Below are 14808 nucleotides of genomic sequence, written 5' to 3' on the forward strand. Positions count from 1 at the left end.
TTGGCTAATGGCACAGCCGTTCCAGAATTATTCTCCCCACTCATTGCCCTTGGCCTTGTCAAGAGATTTGTTTTATCCCAAGCCTTACAGCTGGGTTCGGTGCGGCCTCAAAGCTGTGAACGTGTTTTATCTCTTTATGCCGTGTGCCACTGTCCACGGAGACACAGGGTGGTATGGTCCTTATCTACAACCCCAAACCTCTGAAAGGCTCTGAAAACTGAAAAAGAATTTTTATTATTTTTTTTAAAGATTTTATTCATTTACTCATGAAACACAGAAAGAGAGGAAGAGACACAGGCAGAGGGAGAAGCAGGCTCCCCGCGGGAAGTCCACTGTGGGACTTGATCCCAGGACCCTGGGATCACACCTTGAGCCAAAGGCAGACGCTCAACCACTAAGCCACCCAGGCACCCCTGAAAAAGAACTTTTAAAACATTTATTTGGTAACAAAATTTGACCTGAACAGACATGGGGCAAGGTATAGTCTTTATTTACTGCACTTAGTGTGAATGTTCAAGAGTTCAGCTAAAGAAATATTAATGTGTTTGATTACAAGATGCTTTCAGACCCCATCAGGGTGTTAACATAATATGGAGTACATGCTCCATATTACCCGTGTGAAGCTGAAAAACTCTGATTTCTGAAACACATCAAGGGTTTCAGAAAAGGGATTGTGGATTGTACTGTTAACCCCATTTTACAGATGAGAAACCTAAGGCTCAAGAAATTTAAGTGCCTTTCCGGAGAGCACATGGCTAGGAAATGGCAACACCAGATAAAAATATCAAGGCTGTGGTCCTCAACCCAGCACTCTAGCATTTTAGCAGGGCCCTGAGGGTGGGAGCTGGAGGCTGTGGGGACCCAGGACACCTGCAGAGCCCACGGCCTTCAGCCCATGGCCTCCTTTCATAGGAATCTGAAGAGACCTGTGTCTGGGTTTTCATTCCTACTGCTGAACACAAGAAAAAGCTGCCATGTGAGGTGATACAGCCCCACCTGGAGGAGGGCAGGCTCAAAAGTGAGCGGGGACCTGCCTTGAGCAACACGGTGGTGACAAGATGCCATGTGAAGTAGTAACTGTTTGGAATTTCCCACCGCCCCAATTTTGCCTTCACATTTGGCTTTTCTCCTCTGGGAAGGGAGACACAAACCCAGCATCACCCCAAAGTGGAGTGTCATGGAGGAAGCACAGAATAAAAGACCATAATGCTTGATGTTAAGTTTCAGGGCTGTCCTTCAGGTGCTAGTCTGGAAAGGTCTAGGAGTGGTGCTTACTGGGTGAGGATTTTTCTGGCCCAGGAGACTGATTAGTAGCTTCCAATCCAGGGAGCAGGAGGGGGTTGGAAGTGAACAATGGAGTGGTGCCCAGATGCAGATGTGGGAGGCCTTCAGGCTTTCCAGGGGAGGGGGGATGCAGAGAGGGACCATAGTCCCCTCCCCCACACACACACTTTAAGGGCAGGATCTGAGGAGGATATCTGTAGCTGGGCCTCTTGGAAGTGGCAGCCCCGAGGATGCAGCCAGGACTGGACAGGGAGGGGGCAGTGAGGTGAAGATGGCTGGAATCCTGGGGTCCGAGTGGCCTGAGGCAGCCCAGCAGATGTCTTATAATGCAGGAGAGATGGTGCAGGAAGGGATGCATATCATCCTTAAGATGCAAGGACATAGCCAACTTCCCTGGTGCTGTGAGTGGGCCTGGAACACAACCAAGAGAGGGAGAACCACAGGCCTACTGGGTTTCCAAGTCATGCCAGGGAACACCGTGGCAAGAGTGGCAGGGACCAACCCTTTTGAGAGCATGGCACAGAGGCTCAGGCCTCTTGCCCAAGAGAGTTACCTGCTCGGGGGAGCAGTTAGGGGAGCAGTTATGCTTCGCACAGGGACCTCCCCCAAGGGGTGGGGTGGGGGACATGGGTACCTCCCCCAGCCCTGCTCCCTCCTCAGGAAGAGCTGCCCTGTTCCAAAGGAACTATTTGCTGAGAGGCGCCAGCAGGGCTTAAGAGCCAGCAGCCAGCCTCTGGCCATGAGGGGCTTTGTCATTTTTGCTAATAATAAACCCTGGGGAAAAGCTGTGGCTGGAAAGAGAAACAGAGCAAACCCTGAGAATCTGCCTGGGCTCCCCAGTATTCCTTCAGCCCTCAGGTGCTAGGGGAGCCCTGGACCCACCTGGCCTTCCAGGGGGCTCTGGCAGGGGCTGGGGTGCAGGGCATATCTGTGAAGGAGGTGTGGGGGGGGTCACCTTGTGTGGCTCCCAGGCTGTTCCCTACCGACCTCCCTGAACTCACCCTGTGACTTTCCGCTGAGGCTTAAAGACAACTCTGGATCCATTAAATAATGCCTGAGAGGGAGGGCTTCGGGAAGGGGGTTTCCAGCTGTGTGACCCTGGGCAAGGGGTGGCCCCTTCTGGGCTTTAAGTCTCCCAACCATAAAGTGAGAGGTTCGCCTGATTTTCCAGAGCAGCCCCTTGTCCATGCTTGTGTAGGAGTCGGTGAATGGTGCCCCCATCAGAACACATGCTGGATTTGGCTAAGTCCTGCCTGCCCAGCTGCCATGCATGCCTGTTGGACCTGGAAGAAGTAAGCCTGGGACATAGTGGTGGGGGCAGGAAACAGAGGGAAGATGTGCAAGGAGACCAGAGAGGGACAGGTGAGGCGGGACACTCAGAGACACTTACTAGCTGGATGATCGGGGCAAGTTACTCAACAGAGCCTCAGTCTCCCCATCTGTGCAATGGGCTTAATACCCGCTGGGATCAATTCCATCAATAAAAGCACGTAAAGGGCTCATCATGGCATGCTCAGTACATGTCCCTCCCTCTCTCCCTCATTTCTCAAAGATGAATCAGAAGGTGCTGGCCCCACTCTGGTCATAGGTGTGCAGGCTCCATCACTCCAGGTCGGGAGTTGCAAACCTGTGTGTGCTGGAGGTCACCCCAGATGCGTCTGGTTTTCCTTCAGTGTTTTCCAGAAGACATGATGTAGAACTGGCATTATTTCTTCCTTAAGCGTTTGGTAGCTGCTCAGTGTTTCAATGTCCCACGCAAATCCAGATTTCCAGGTTTCTTTGCAGCATGGGGAGATCAGACGGGGTGAGGGTGGGGGGCTGCATTCCCTTAGGACGGTGGCTGGCTGCAGCTGAGCAGCTACTCTGCGCCTTTACCTTCTGTTGCTTGTAATTCTTCAACTTGGTTTGTTCTTATATATTTTCCTTCTTTACATATATAATCTGACGTAAAACAGGAATATGATCGTATCACATATGCTCGGTTTCCCCTCCGGCTGGCTCGGCTTCCCGCCTGCTCCCAGGAGCGCCCACCCCCCTCCACGTAGGTAACACCCACGCCTCCCACCTACTACACAGCCTTTGGCCTACTCCTCGAGCTCTGAAGTCATATTTTGACATAGGTGTCCGTATAAACACACACGTCTGTTGGGGTACATGTGGATTCCCCCCTGTTTCATAAATATGAGGTTATATTACGGAGGCGTTTCTGCATCTAGCTTTCCAATACCCCCCCACGGGTACAGCTTGCCCCCCCAAAATTGGCCTCCACCCCTCAGACTCCTTTACTAGTTTCATTCTCTCTGTGGCTCCTGTAGGCATCTCCACCAGCTACCCTACCTGCATGAGTGGGACTCATGGACCGGGGACCACGGGTTATGGTGAGGGGCTGGTGGATTCAGGTGACCACTGTACACTACAGCAGGGGTCTGCAAACTTTTCTATAAACTAAAAAATGTGGGGCACCTGGGTGGTTCATTGGTTGAACATCTGCCTTTGGCTCAGGTCATGGTCCCGGGGTCCTAGGATCGAATCCCACATCAGGCTCCCCATGGGGAGCTTGCTTCTCCCTCTGCCTATGTCTCTGTCCCTCTCTCTGTGTGTCTCTCATGAATAAATAAATATATAATCTTAAAAAAAACAACTTTAAAAATGTAATAAAGACTAGACTTTTCATTTCTGGGTATTCATCTCGGCTTCTTAAGAGCAATTGCCACAAATGACCATAACCTTGGTGGCTTAAAGCAACCAGAAAGTATTCTCTTGCCATTCTGGAGGCTGCATGTAGAATCAAGAAGGCAGCAGGGCTGGGCTATCTGCAGGTAGGGGTGGGGGTGCGGGGTCCTTCCTTGCCTCTTTCAGCTCCTGGCAGCCCTTGGCTTGTGGCTGCTTTGCCCCAATCTCTGCCTCTAGCTGTGCGTTCAGATTTCTCCTTCCTGCCCCTGTTGGACTTAGGGCTCACCTTCAATCAAGAGTGAATTCCATCTGGAGATCCTTCTTTCCAAATCAGGTCACTTTCTGAGGTTGAGAGTAGGTATGAGTTTGCGAGGGGGATGCTCTTCAACCCACAATGGTTCTCTTTGTCCTTTCCTCTTGCTGGTACATGGTTTTCCTTTGTCAGCCCCTGCTCTGAGGCTGCAGACCATGCTGTCCTGGCTTTACGGAAGTGTCTTGGCTCCAACTCCTTCCCCATTGTCATCCCAAAGCCTCATTTCCCTGACCCTACTGGACGTAAAGACTGGCTTCCAGAGTGCCGTGCTCTATTCTCCCTTCCACTTCCCCATACCAGCACCCAACCTCACTCAAGCAGCAGAAGTATTAACTCTGCCACATAAGATCCAGGAGATCCTGGAGCAAAGAATTTAATCCTGAAACTCCTCTCCCTCTTCTTTGCCTTGTTCACTCTTTCCCTTTAAGACTTATCTCCCTGTCGCCTCCTCCAGGAAGCCTTCCTGGAGTCTACCAACTCCATCTGCCGTTGCTCCCAGACTGACAGTTTTGAGCTTTTGCCCTACTATGAAGCGACACAGTGTGGGCAGGACACTGTAAGCTCCTGGGTCCTACCTGAACCCAGGTGGGTTGCAGGGGAGGCATAGCCAGAGCAGCGGACGGGTGTGATGCAGCAGCACCAGGTATGGATAGGCCTGAGTCCCAGGGAAGAAGTTGGATTTTAGCTGTCCGTGATGATGGCTTGGTGACGTTTTGTAAGGAGGGGCTGCTCAATCAGATGCCGACTTTGGAACTGTCCCTCTGGCTGCTAGGAATAAAACAGAGTGGAGGCCAGCCAAGAAGCTCTGTGGCCAGTTTGGAGGCACCCAAATTCCACAGTCCAGGTGAGTGATGATGGCCCTTAAAAAAAAATTTGGACTACATAATTTACACAAAAGCAATTCTCTTTCCCTCCCCTGTGTGGACTCGGGCGAGGACAGGCCCTTCTCTGCAGGGAGAAACGGGGTGGCTTTTGGGAAGGCAAAGGACTTCCTGTAACAATGCATCTCACGATATTTGGAAGCAAAGGCTGATCAGGGGCGGAGGGTGGGGACAGATTTATGAAATATTTAGGGAGCAAACATTCAACAAGTCTTGATGATGTGGAGAGGCCAGGAGCACCAGACATCTGATGCTCCCAAGGGCAGCCATGGCCTCACTCCTCTATCCTGTTGCCTTAACCACCTCGGAGCCCCTCCTGGGTGCTCCCGCCCACCCCATCCTGTGAGCTCTGATACACTGGGAGCTTTGGGTAGGGAAGTCTGGAAGGGTTTCAGGGGGGCAGCAGGGGGTGGGATTCCTGCCTTCTGCAGTTTCCCTAAGGAGCCCCCCAAATAAATGTATTCATCCTTCCCCTACCTGCTCTTGGACACTTGGCTTGTGTGCTTCAAGGATGGTTTGAATTTTTTCAAAAACTTAAAATTCTCGGCCAGGAGAGCCAATTCCAGTGAATGACCACACAGTAAAACGTGACAAGGGCCCCTTTCACAGGCCCCGACTGCACAGAGCTGGCCAGGCGGCCGGAGGCAGCTCTTGATGAATCAGCTTATGTTAGAAGGTCAGTGACTCAAAGCCCCTGAGAGTCAGTCTGAACAGTGACCTGCTCATTTATGACGGTACGTTGAAGGAGAGTCTGTGTTGTCCTGGATGACAAGATCCCCATGATTATTGATTGATCAATTGATTTTTTTTTAGTATTATAATCTTGTGCTTTGTTGTAATTTGGGACCCCATAAAATCTTATTTTTACATTATTATAATTATAATATGTGATTTTGTCTTTTTAAAGGTTTATAATCACTTTGCCATGTTACCATGGTAGGGTTCATAATTACCTTCTTATTTTATGTTTTTAAAATCACATTAGTGAGGATGCCTGGCTGGCTCAGTGGTTGAGTGTCTGCCTTTGGCTCAGGTCGTGATTCCAGGGGTCCTGGGATCAAGTCCCCCATCGGGCTCCCTGCAGGAAGCCTGCTTCTCCCTCTGCCTATGTCTCTGCCTCTTTCTCTCCTGTGTCTCTCATGAAAAAATAAATAAAACCTTTTAAAAAAATAAAATGAAATGAAATCACATTACTGACATGTAATTGACATGTAAAAAGCTGTAAATGTTGAATGTATACAACTCAAACTGGGAATAAATAAACACCATGAAACCATCACCACCAAGGCCATATACATTTATACTACCTCAAAATTTTCCTTCCACCCTTTTATTATTATTATTATTATTACTTTTAATGTTTTATTTATTTATTCCTGAGAGAGAGAGAGAGAGAGAGAGAGGCAGAGGGAGAAGCAGCCCCTATGCAGGGAGCCTGATGTGGGACTCAAACCTGGGTCTCCAGGATCAGGCCCTAGGCTGAAGACGGCACTAAACCGCTGAGCCACCCGGGCTGCCCTATAATTATTTCTATTGTGCCTGTGTGTGTGTGTGTATGGGTGTGGCAAGAATACTCTCCCCAACTCCATGACTACTGGTTTCAAGTTGTTCATTCAACCAAAATTTATGGTGTCCACACTGTGACTGTTGGAAGCCCAGAAACCCAGCATTGAATGCAGAGGCCAGACCCTTGGTCTCACAGAGCTCCCCTCGAGTCAGGGAGTCAGACAACAAACCCATAAACTTGTTAAATACTTTAAAGAGAACTTATAGCAGTGATGTGCAAGATGAAAAAGACAAAATAGGGTCATAGAATGGAGCATGATGGGCAGACACTACTATTAGAACATCCTTCTATACAAGTGACATGTCATTTGAGAACTGGAGGGCAAGAAAGAGGTGGCCCTGTCCCAGATAGAGCGAAGAGCTGTGCAAAGACTATCAAGAGGTTGTGTGCATCAGAGTTGTAAGATCTAGGGGGTTAAGAGTGCCTGTGGAACAGCGAGCCCTTGAGATGGAAAGTTACAGGAAATGCGCAAGCTGACATGTGCTGGATGCCTCACCAGCGAAGGTGGTGAACGTTCGATGACCCTATGAGCCAGCAGCAACTCCTGTCTTTGCTATTCTCTCAACACAAGTGAAAGCATACTCTACAAGATGTGTGCAAGAATGTTCATAGCAGCTTTTTCATAATGATCAGAAGTTGGAAATCAACAGGAAAAACAGCAAAACCTATGGTGACATAGTCAGACATAGCATGTGACTCAGCAGTACAAGGGAATGAAGCACACACACACACACACAACATGAATGCATCTCAAAAACTATGCTGAGTGAAAGAAGCCAGGCACAGAAGAGTATATACTGTAGGATTTTGACATAGGCTAATCTACGGCGGGAATTAAAAATCAGAACAGTGGTCCCCTCTTGGGTGGGGTCATGGACTAAGAAAAGGCATGAGGAAACTTTCTGGGGTGATGAAATCGCTCTAAATTTTCAGATGTTTGCGACACACAGGTTTTCACATTTCCCAAAACTCACTGACTGGCACTCTCAAGGCGTGTGCATAGCACTACATAAAAATTTTAGCTTGAGGGGCACCTGGGTGGCTCAGTGGTTGAGCGTCTGCCTTTGGCTAGGTCATGATGCTGGGGTCCTGGGTTTGGGTCCTGCATTGGGCTCCCCTCAAGGAGCCTGCTTATCCCTCTGCCTATGTCTCTGCCTCTCTCTCTGTGTCTCTCATGAATAAATAAAATCTTTAAAACAATTTAGCTCAAAGAATAAAAAATAACCATAAATAAATATCAAACCCTGGAATGCTGAAATATTTAGGAATACTGAAGTGTTTAGGGCTGAAGTGGTGTATACTGATGTTTCAAGTACATAAAAAAAAAGACACATGATGGAGGGATTATGTATGTTAATTGAAGAATCTAGGCAGTGGGCAGATGGGTATTCACTGTATCACTCTTTTGTATCACACTGTATCACACATTTTGAACAAAAATCTTATATATTTAGGTTGAATTGATGACAATGCTAGTCACAGGAGACAACGTGCCTCTAAACTGTTTCGCAGTTTAGATTTCTGTACAAGAAATCAGTCTCATAGGAGTGTAGGGATGGACAGAGATTTTTAAAAAGTTTTGTCAAGCTCAGGATATTTATTTTTTTAACCTTTATCCAAGGCAAGCTAAATGATGAAGCTTTAAAACATTCATCTCCAGTACTTCTTCAGTAGCCAGTTTCGACAACTACCCTGAAAAATTATACTTAAATTTAAATAATCTTTCAGTGGAAAAAATGGATTCTGGAACCATGAATTTATTATGCATGGATTTTTTTGATGGAAAATAAAATCCGGTCAAATTCAAAATTCCATTCCATTCCAATTTATTCAAAATTCAAAGAGTTTCATCATTCTGTAAACTGACAACTTTTTACAAATATGCAGCATCAAGATACGCATATGCTACCTTGTTGATAAGTGTTTTAAATTATGTAACGCATTTTCTTAATATTTTATTTTTAAGTCATTTCTATATCCAAGGTGAAGCGCACACGTAGAACCCTGAGATCAAGCGTTGCGTACTCAACTGACAGAGCCAGTCAGGCACCCCAAATTATGGACCACATTACAACAGTCTGTAGAAATTCTATTTTTTTCCCCAAATTTCTAATTCTTTGTTTTTGTCCTTTGATCTTATCTGATATTGGAAAGCATGGTGATACGGAAACAACCTTAGTGTCCATTGATAGATGAATGGATAAAGAAATGTATACGTACACATATACATAAAGACACGCACAGGGATACCATTCAGCCCCCCAAAAGAAGGAGACCCTGCCATTTGCAACCACATGGATGAACTTGGCAGACATAATGCTAAATGAAATAAGCCAGACACAGAATTTTAAAAAAACCCTGCATGATCTCACTTATATGTGAAATTTTAAAAAATTAAATTCATAGAAGCAGAAAGCAGAACAAAGAGTGGTTACCAGGGGCAGGCTATGGGAGTAGTCAGGAGATGTTGGTCAAAGGGTTCAACATTGTAGTTACATAGGATGATTAAGTCAGAGGTTAATGTATAGAATGGTGACCATAGTTAAGACTGAATTGCATCCTGGAAATTTGTTAAGAGAGTAGATTACAGATATTCTCACCACGCACACTAACTGGGAGGGGATGATATGATAAATAACTTGATCCTAGTAATCACGTCACTGTGTATCTATATAGCAAACAATCGTATTTACCCCTTAAATATAAACCATTTTTATTTATTTATTTATTTATTTATTTATTTATTTTTTCCATTTTTATTTTTTAAAAAGGCAGCCAGTACTAAGGCTGGAAACATGAGTCAGTGCCCAGTTACAGGGGATCTTAACTGTCACGTAGAGAAGCTTGGATTTTTCGCCTTTTTTGAAAATGTTTGAGATTTTTGAGAAGGGTGATGACATGATTTAAAAAATGAAGTTTCTGGAAGATTCATCTGACATATGTGCATAGAATGGCTAATTTAGTAAAAATGATATAACACGAAAAAAATTTTAATAAAAAGCATGGCACAGTCCTTTCCTGGCGGGGAAGTATTCAGGTCATCAAAAATAACTGAGGATATTGGATAAATACACAAATCTGGTTGTCCAATCGACATATTTAAAAAGTTTGCTGCAGAAATTCCAAAAGTTTATTCCGTAGAATGAATATTTCCACAGGACCTTCCCTTTAATAACCATTTTACTTTGTATGGGACAATAGTTGTTTACAGCTAGCTCCCGTACTAACACACATGATAAAGACAATCATTTTCAGCTTAACATCTTAGCTTTCTGTAACTCACACTTTTTCTTTCTTCACTAAGCCTGTTAATTTTGCTATTTTCTTCTTTTTCTTTCTTTCTTTTTTTTTTTTTGGCAAGACATTCTCGATGAAGGGAAGCAGTGCATTGATTCACATTCTGGCCCAATCTCCTTAATCTGGGTAATTACTTTTCCTATCATCACAGCTGTGCCACCGAACACGCTCCTGCACAAAACTAAACTCCAAGCCACATTTGCTGACTCCGATCATTCTCTTGGGTCTTTCAACAATGTCAAGTTGCTATAAAAGTTTCCAAATGTCTACTCTCACTCTCTGTACTAACCTCCCTGTGGACCAGTAACAGTCTGCCACCAACACAAACCCACCAACTCCACTTTGACCAACACTGTACGGGGCCCTCTCTGAGAAATGATGGGTGACCCAGGATAGGGTGTAAAGTAGAGAAAACTGCAAGGTCCCTCAATCCGGGGATGCTCTGATTCTGTAGTCCAGGAAGGAGACAATCTGGACAAAATAAATGCTCCGACAGGCTACCAAATGTTTCTGAACACATTTCTCTAGATGCTAAGGGAGGTCATTGCTTCAGATAGCCAAACCCAGGGGGAATCTTAAATCCATGCTCCCTGATTTCCTCTGTTTGGTTCAGCAACAATGGGAAACCCTGCTCCTTTGGGAGTTATGAGAAGGCCCCTTGGAAGCTCCTAATCTTTTGTTCTCAAAATCTCTTTGAGAATATGACTTTGGACCCTCATTCCAGAAATATACAGGTACATATGCCCAAAATATTGCATGGAGTTTCAGGGCCTTTATAGACAACCTATAGTCCACCCCAGGACCTTCAAGGGACCCTAGGAAGCTTGCCTTGGAGGAATAAGTCAGCTGGTCCCTGGACTACTTTCTTCTCAGGTGGGAGTAAAGCCAGTCTTGGGTTTATGCTCAGGGCGCCCCCTTGTGGTGCTCTTCAAGTGCCAAAGGTCTTCAAGTGAGCAAGGAGAGTCCTCAGGAGGCATGGCAAGGAGTCTAGATCCTACCAGTGATGTCTCACATTCATGACCGTGGTCCTGCCTTCCTTATGTGACTCAGGGAGTTTTGAGAACCCCATTATATGACCCTACAGAAGGTAACTATTGAAATCTTTGAGGAAGGTGGATTGCTGTCTTATTTTTCATTATTTGGATTAAAACACTTTCCACAGAGTTGACTGTTGTCTGTCATGCAGATCCTGAGGAAATGAGGAGCTCTCTTCTGAACTAGGGCTCCCCTGGGGGCCACTTGCCACAATAGGTAGGAGAAGCAAAGGGCAGGGAGAACAGAGCAGTGTTGGGGGAGGTGGGGAAAGAGAGAGAGAGAGAGAAAGAGCTATCAAGGTGCAGAATCTGGCAGGGACAGGCCATTTGCAGCCTGGGTACTACATTAAGTATTTGGGACTTGTTGGGAAGCCATGGTTGAATTGTCATCAGGATAGCAACATTCACTTAACGGAGTAGCCTCTGGGATTGTCCTTCAGTATAAGAAAATGGTAGATACCCAATGAGGGCTGTTCCAAGAAGTGAGAGAGGGACCCTGAACTCAAACACTAAAACCACTTCTACTGCAACCAGGTCTTGAATCTATCTGTTGTGAGTGGGTACACCCTGAGAAACAAGAGTTACACACTTCAACTTTACAATGACATCTCTTAAGGGAGATGACAGTGTTCTGAAAAAGATTTAGCCTCTGTGTGAGTGTGTGTGTGTGTGTGTGTGTGTGTGTGTGTGTGTATTTCTGCTCTAGCAAAAGAGGAAGTTACATTGGCCACTCTTGGAAGATCACCTAGGAAGCAATGTGTAGAGGGGGCATGTAGGGTTCCCTGAAAACACTCAGATTACTCAGTGGGGAATGACAGTGGTTCAAGAGCCCTACTCTCCTGGAAAGGTGGTGTTTCAAAAGTCAGAAAGGAAAGATTGCTGAGCTTGGTGTGGGAGTCCCCAGGGAAAGGAAGAGTCAATTCCCAGAGCTCATGGGCAGCCCACCTCGAGTAGGGCTGCTTGTATTTACTCTGCCCAAATGGATGTCATGAACCCTGGCTGATGGGTCACAACCTTCAGTGTTTGAGGATATGGGCTGAGTCCTGCCCCCATCATTTTTTTGGCAGGATTAAATGACTTGCTCAAAAGGACACAGTCACTTAATGGCAGAGTTGGGACCCGATCCTGGGCCTCCAGGATCCAGCCCTACTGCTCCTCTGAGAGCTCCAGAAAAGACTCCCTTCTCTCCTAGGGAGCTGATGTCCTTACCTATGTGGGGAAGAGGCACCTGAACAAATCATGACCGATAAAGCAATCACATCCCAACCACACACACAAAGACACAAGGGACAAAGTGGATGCTCAGGGATCCCACAAGCACCGAGCCTCCAGCTCAACCCAGGGCAGCATTATGCAAGATGAGGGTGCCCCCAAGTGATCAGGACATCTGTAGCCTCCTTCTATACACTGAGATCTCATTGAGTAATAATATAGGTTAGGCATTTGCAGGGTAGGGAACTCACACCTCAGAGAAGGCCCGCATATCTGACTGGCTACAAGCCTGTGGACATGCGCTCCCACAGTGAAATGCCATCTTTACCACCTCACCTTGTAGCCCAAGGTTTCATCACTTCGCCTGGCCACCAAGGACCCCCGAAATATCACATGCCCTTAGGATATCCCCCACAGGCATGACAGAGCCAGTCTGGCCTCCAGGACAAAGTGTGGTGTCAAGGACTCCTGCCAGGCCATTACTCAAACAAACCACCAATCTGAGGGCCGGAATAACAGCAATTATTTAAGTATTCTTGGAAACCCTGAAATTTTCTTTCTTTAGTCTGTACTAATTTTTTCCTCTGGCTTCAGAACAGACTTGCAATTGTCAGCATTAACGGCTCAACCTCCCTCCTCTACCCTCCCTTCCCCCAAAACACCACACACACACACACACACACAAGGATGAGAAACCCATGCAGGCAGGGTCTCCTGTGGGTTTATAGACAGAGTATGATTCCAGGCAATTTGAACCCTTCCTCTGTGACACCTCATCAGGGTAATAGAACCTAGTTTCCTTGAAAGACCTAGCAGGTGGATGAGCCCTGGTTGGTGAAGGGGATGATAGTGTTGAGGATGTGGCTGGTAAAAAGGCTCCTCTTCAAACATCTCAAACCCCTGGAGAAGAGGCCCAGCAAATTAAGCTACATACAGTTCCTTTGCCCACAAAGGATCCAAACAGGGAGCCCCATGATCTCTCCAACCAAGAGGCGGCGCCCTTGTGTCTGTTACCCACCTCACTGACCTGCCTCTCCCAGTAGTGGCCCCTGGTGACCAGCAGCTACCACCTAGAACCAGCTCCAGAAGCAGCACCCCGTGTCTCCCTCCATCACTAACCAAACAAGTGAGGGCTCTGTTGGTGGCTGTCATCCCGTCGTCACCCGGATTTTACCTGGGGTCTCCAGTGACATCACTTCCTCAACCCTCAACTCACCCATTTTCCAGTAATTGTGCCCAGAGCACCAGAGCTAATTGAAACAAGACGTGGACTTACATGTTAAAGTAGCCTTCAGTTGGGAGGCTAGGGCTGCTTCTGGAAAATGTTAACGCTTTCCTGTTGGACGCCAAGCCCTCTTGGAACTAAGCTTCAAACGAAACCTCATCTGTAAAATGAGGGGGTTGGATGAGCCCAGAGAGCCATTCTGACTCTGAGAGTTTGTGCTACTATGAAAAGAAAACCCAACAGAGCCCTGGGTGGGGGAGCCAAGGGAGACTTCTGGTTGGCGTGGTATTGTCACAAATAAAGTGGTTGTGAATCAGTTTTTATTTTCAGCCCTGCAGCTGATAGATTCATTTCTTTTTTATGGGCCACATTCTGCATAATTCCAAGAAAATCACTCCATCACAGGCTCCACTGACATCACCAACCACCAGATAGGAGGCCCCTGGTGTGCAAACCTTGGGCTGAGTGGCTGAGTTCGAAGGCTTGGCTCCAGGTGAAAAGAGGCTGTCCTGGTCGCCCCAGGGAGTTGCTATGGAGACCACATTTCTCCCTCTCCATCCACCATCAGGAGGTCTGAGCTTCAGAGGGTTTCCCATCTACCTATCCCCAGATGTGAATTTAATGAGTCCAATCTCTGGTCAGGCAAATCCATCATCCTTGAAGAGATCTAGAAGACAGACAAAAGCTCTGTTTTCTGGACAGCTGGGCCAATTGAATTTGGTCATCTAATTTTGGCTTGGAGGTTTACTGCTTATTTGTTTAATTATTTAATGATTTTTTTAAATGGAATTCCTCCATTTGGGTACAGGCTTCCCAAGACCTCCTAAGCTCTTTATTTGGAAAAGAAAAAGATCTTTTTATCTTTTTTTTTTTTTTTTTTTTTTTTAAAGATGAAGAGGAGAGAGGTTTATAGTCATTTCAGCTGGAAGGCCAAAACCGCCGAATAGAGAAATGTGTTTAGAGGACACCAGCCAGGAATGAGATGAACCATGGCTAAAACCAGAGGATGGTTTCTAAATTGACAAAGCAAGGAGCTTTCTTTTTCCTCTAGTGCAAAATTCTCTAGAATCCTGGAATCTTTACATTGAAAGGGACCTCAGAAGTCACCTAGTGCAACCACCCAGCCTATGACAATCTCCTGTCCTTCATCCTTGGCAATTGTCACCCATTCTCTACTTCACTGGGTGGTCAAATCTATGTTCTTATACGTCGGATGAGAAAAACCTTCTGGAGTTCTTAAGTGGAACTGAAATTGGCCTCCCTGTTACTTTACATTTGCCAGGGGCAGGTCTGTTCTCAGGAGGCCCTTGGAGGGATAAAAA

At 46.4% G+C, this 14808-nt stretch overlaps 1 long non-coding RNA gene across 1 annotated transcript in view; it reads right to left on the reverse strand.

Moving 5' to 3' along the window:
* Positions 1-469: 469 nt before the first annotated feature.
* The window catches only part of LOC140595471 (uncharacterized), a 114190-nt gene continuing 99851 nt past the window's right edge, over positions 470-14808 (reverse strand). Inside the window, exons 3-4 of the long non-coding RNA XR_011997102.1 lie at positions 4244-5130; positions 470-3225 (exon numbers count right to left, since the gene is read on the reverse strand). This is a non-coding gene — a long non-coding RNA (uncharacterized lncRNA). The remainder of the gene's footprint in view (positions 3226-4243; positions 5131-14808) is intronic.

Source organism: Vulpes vulpes, chromosome 14, assembly GCF_048418805.1.
Source record: "Vulpes vulpes isolate BD-2025 chromosome 14, VulVul3, whole genome shotgun sequence".
NCBI lineage: Eukaryota > Metazoa > Chordata > Mammalia > Carnivora > Canidae > Vulpes > Vulpes vulpes.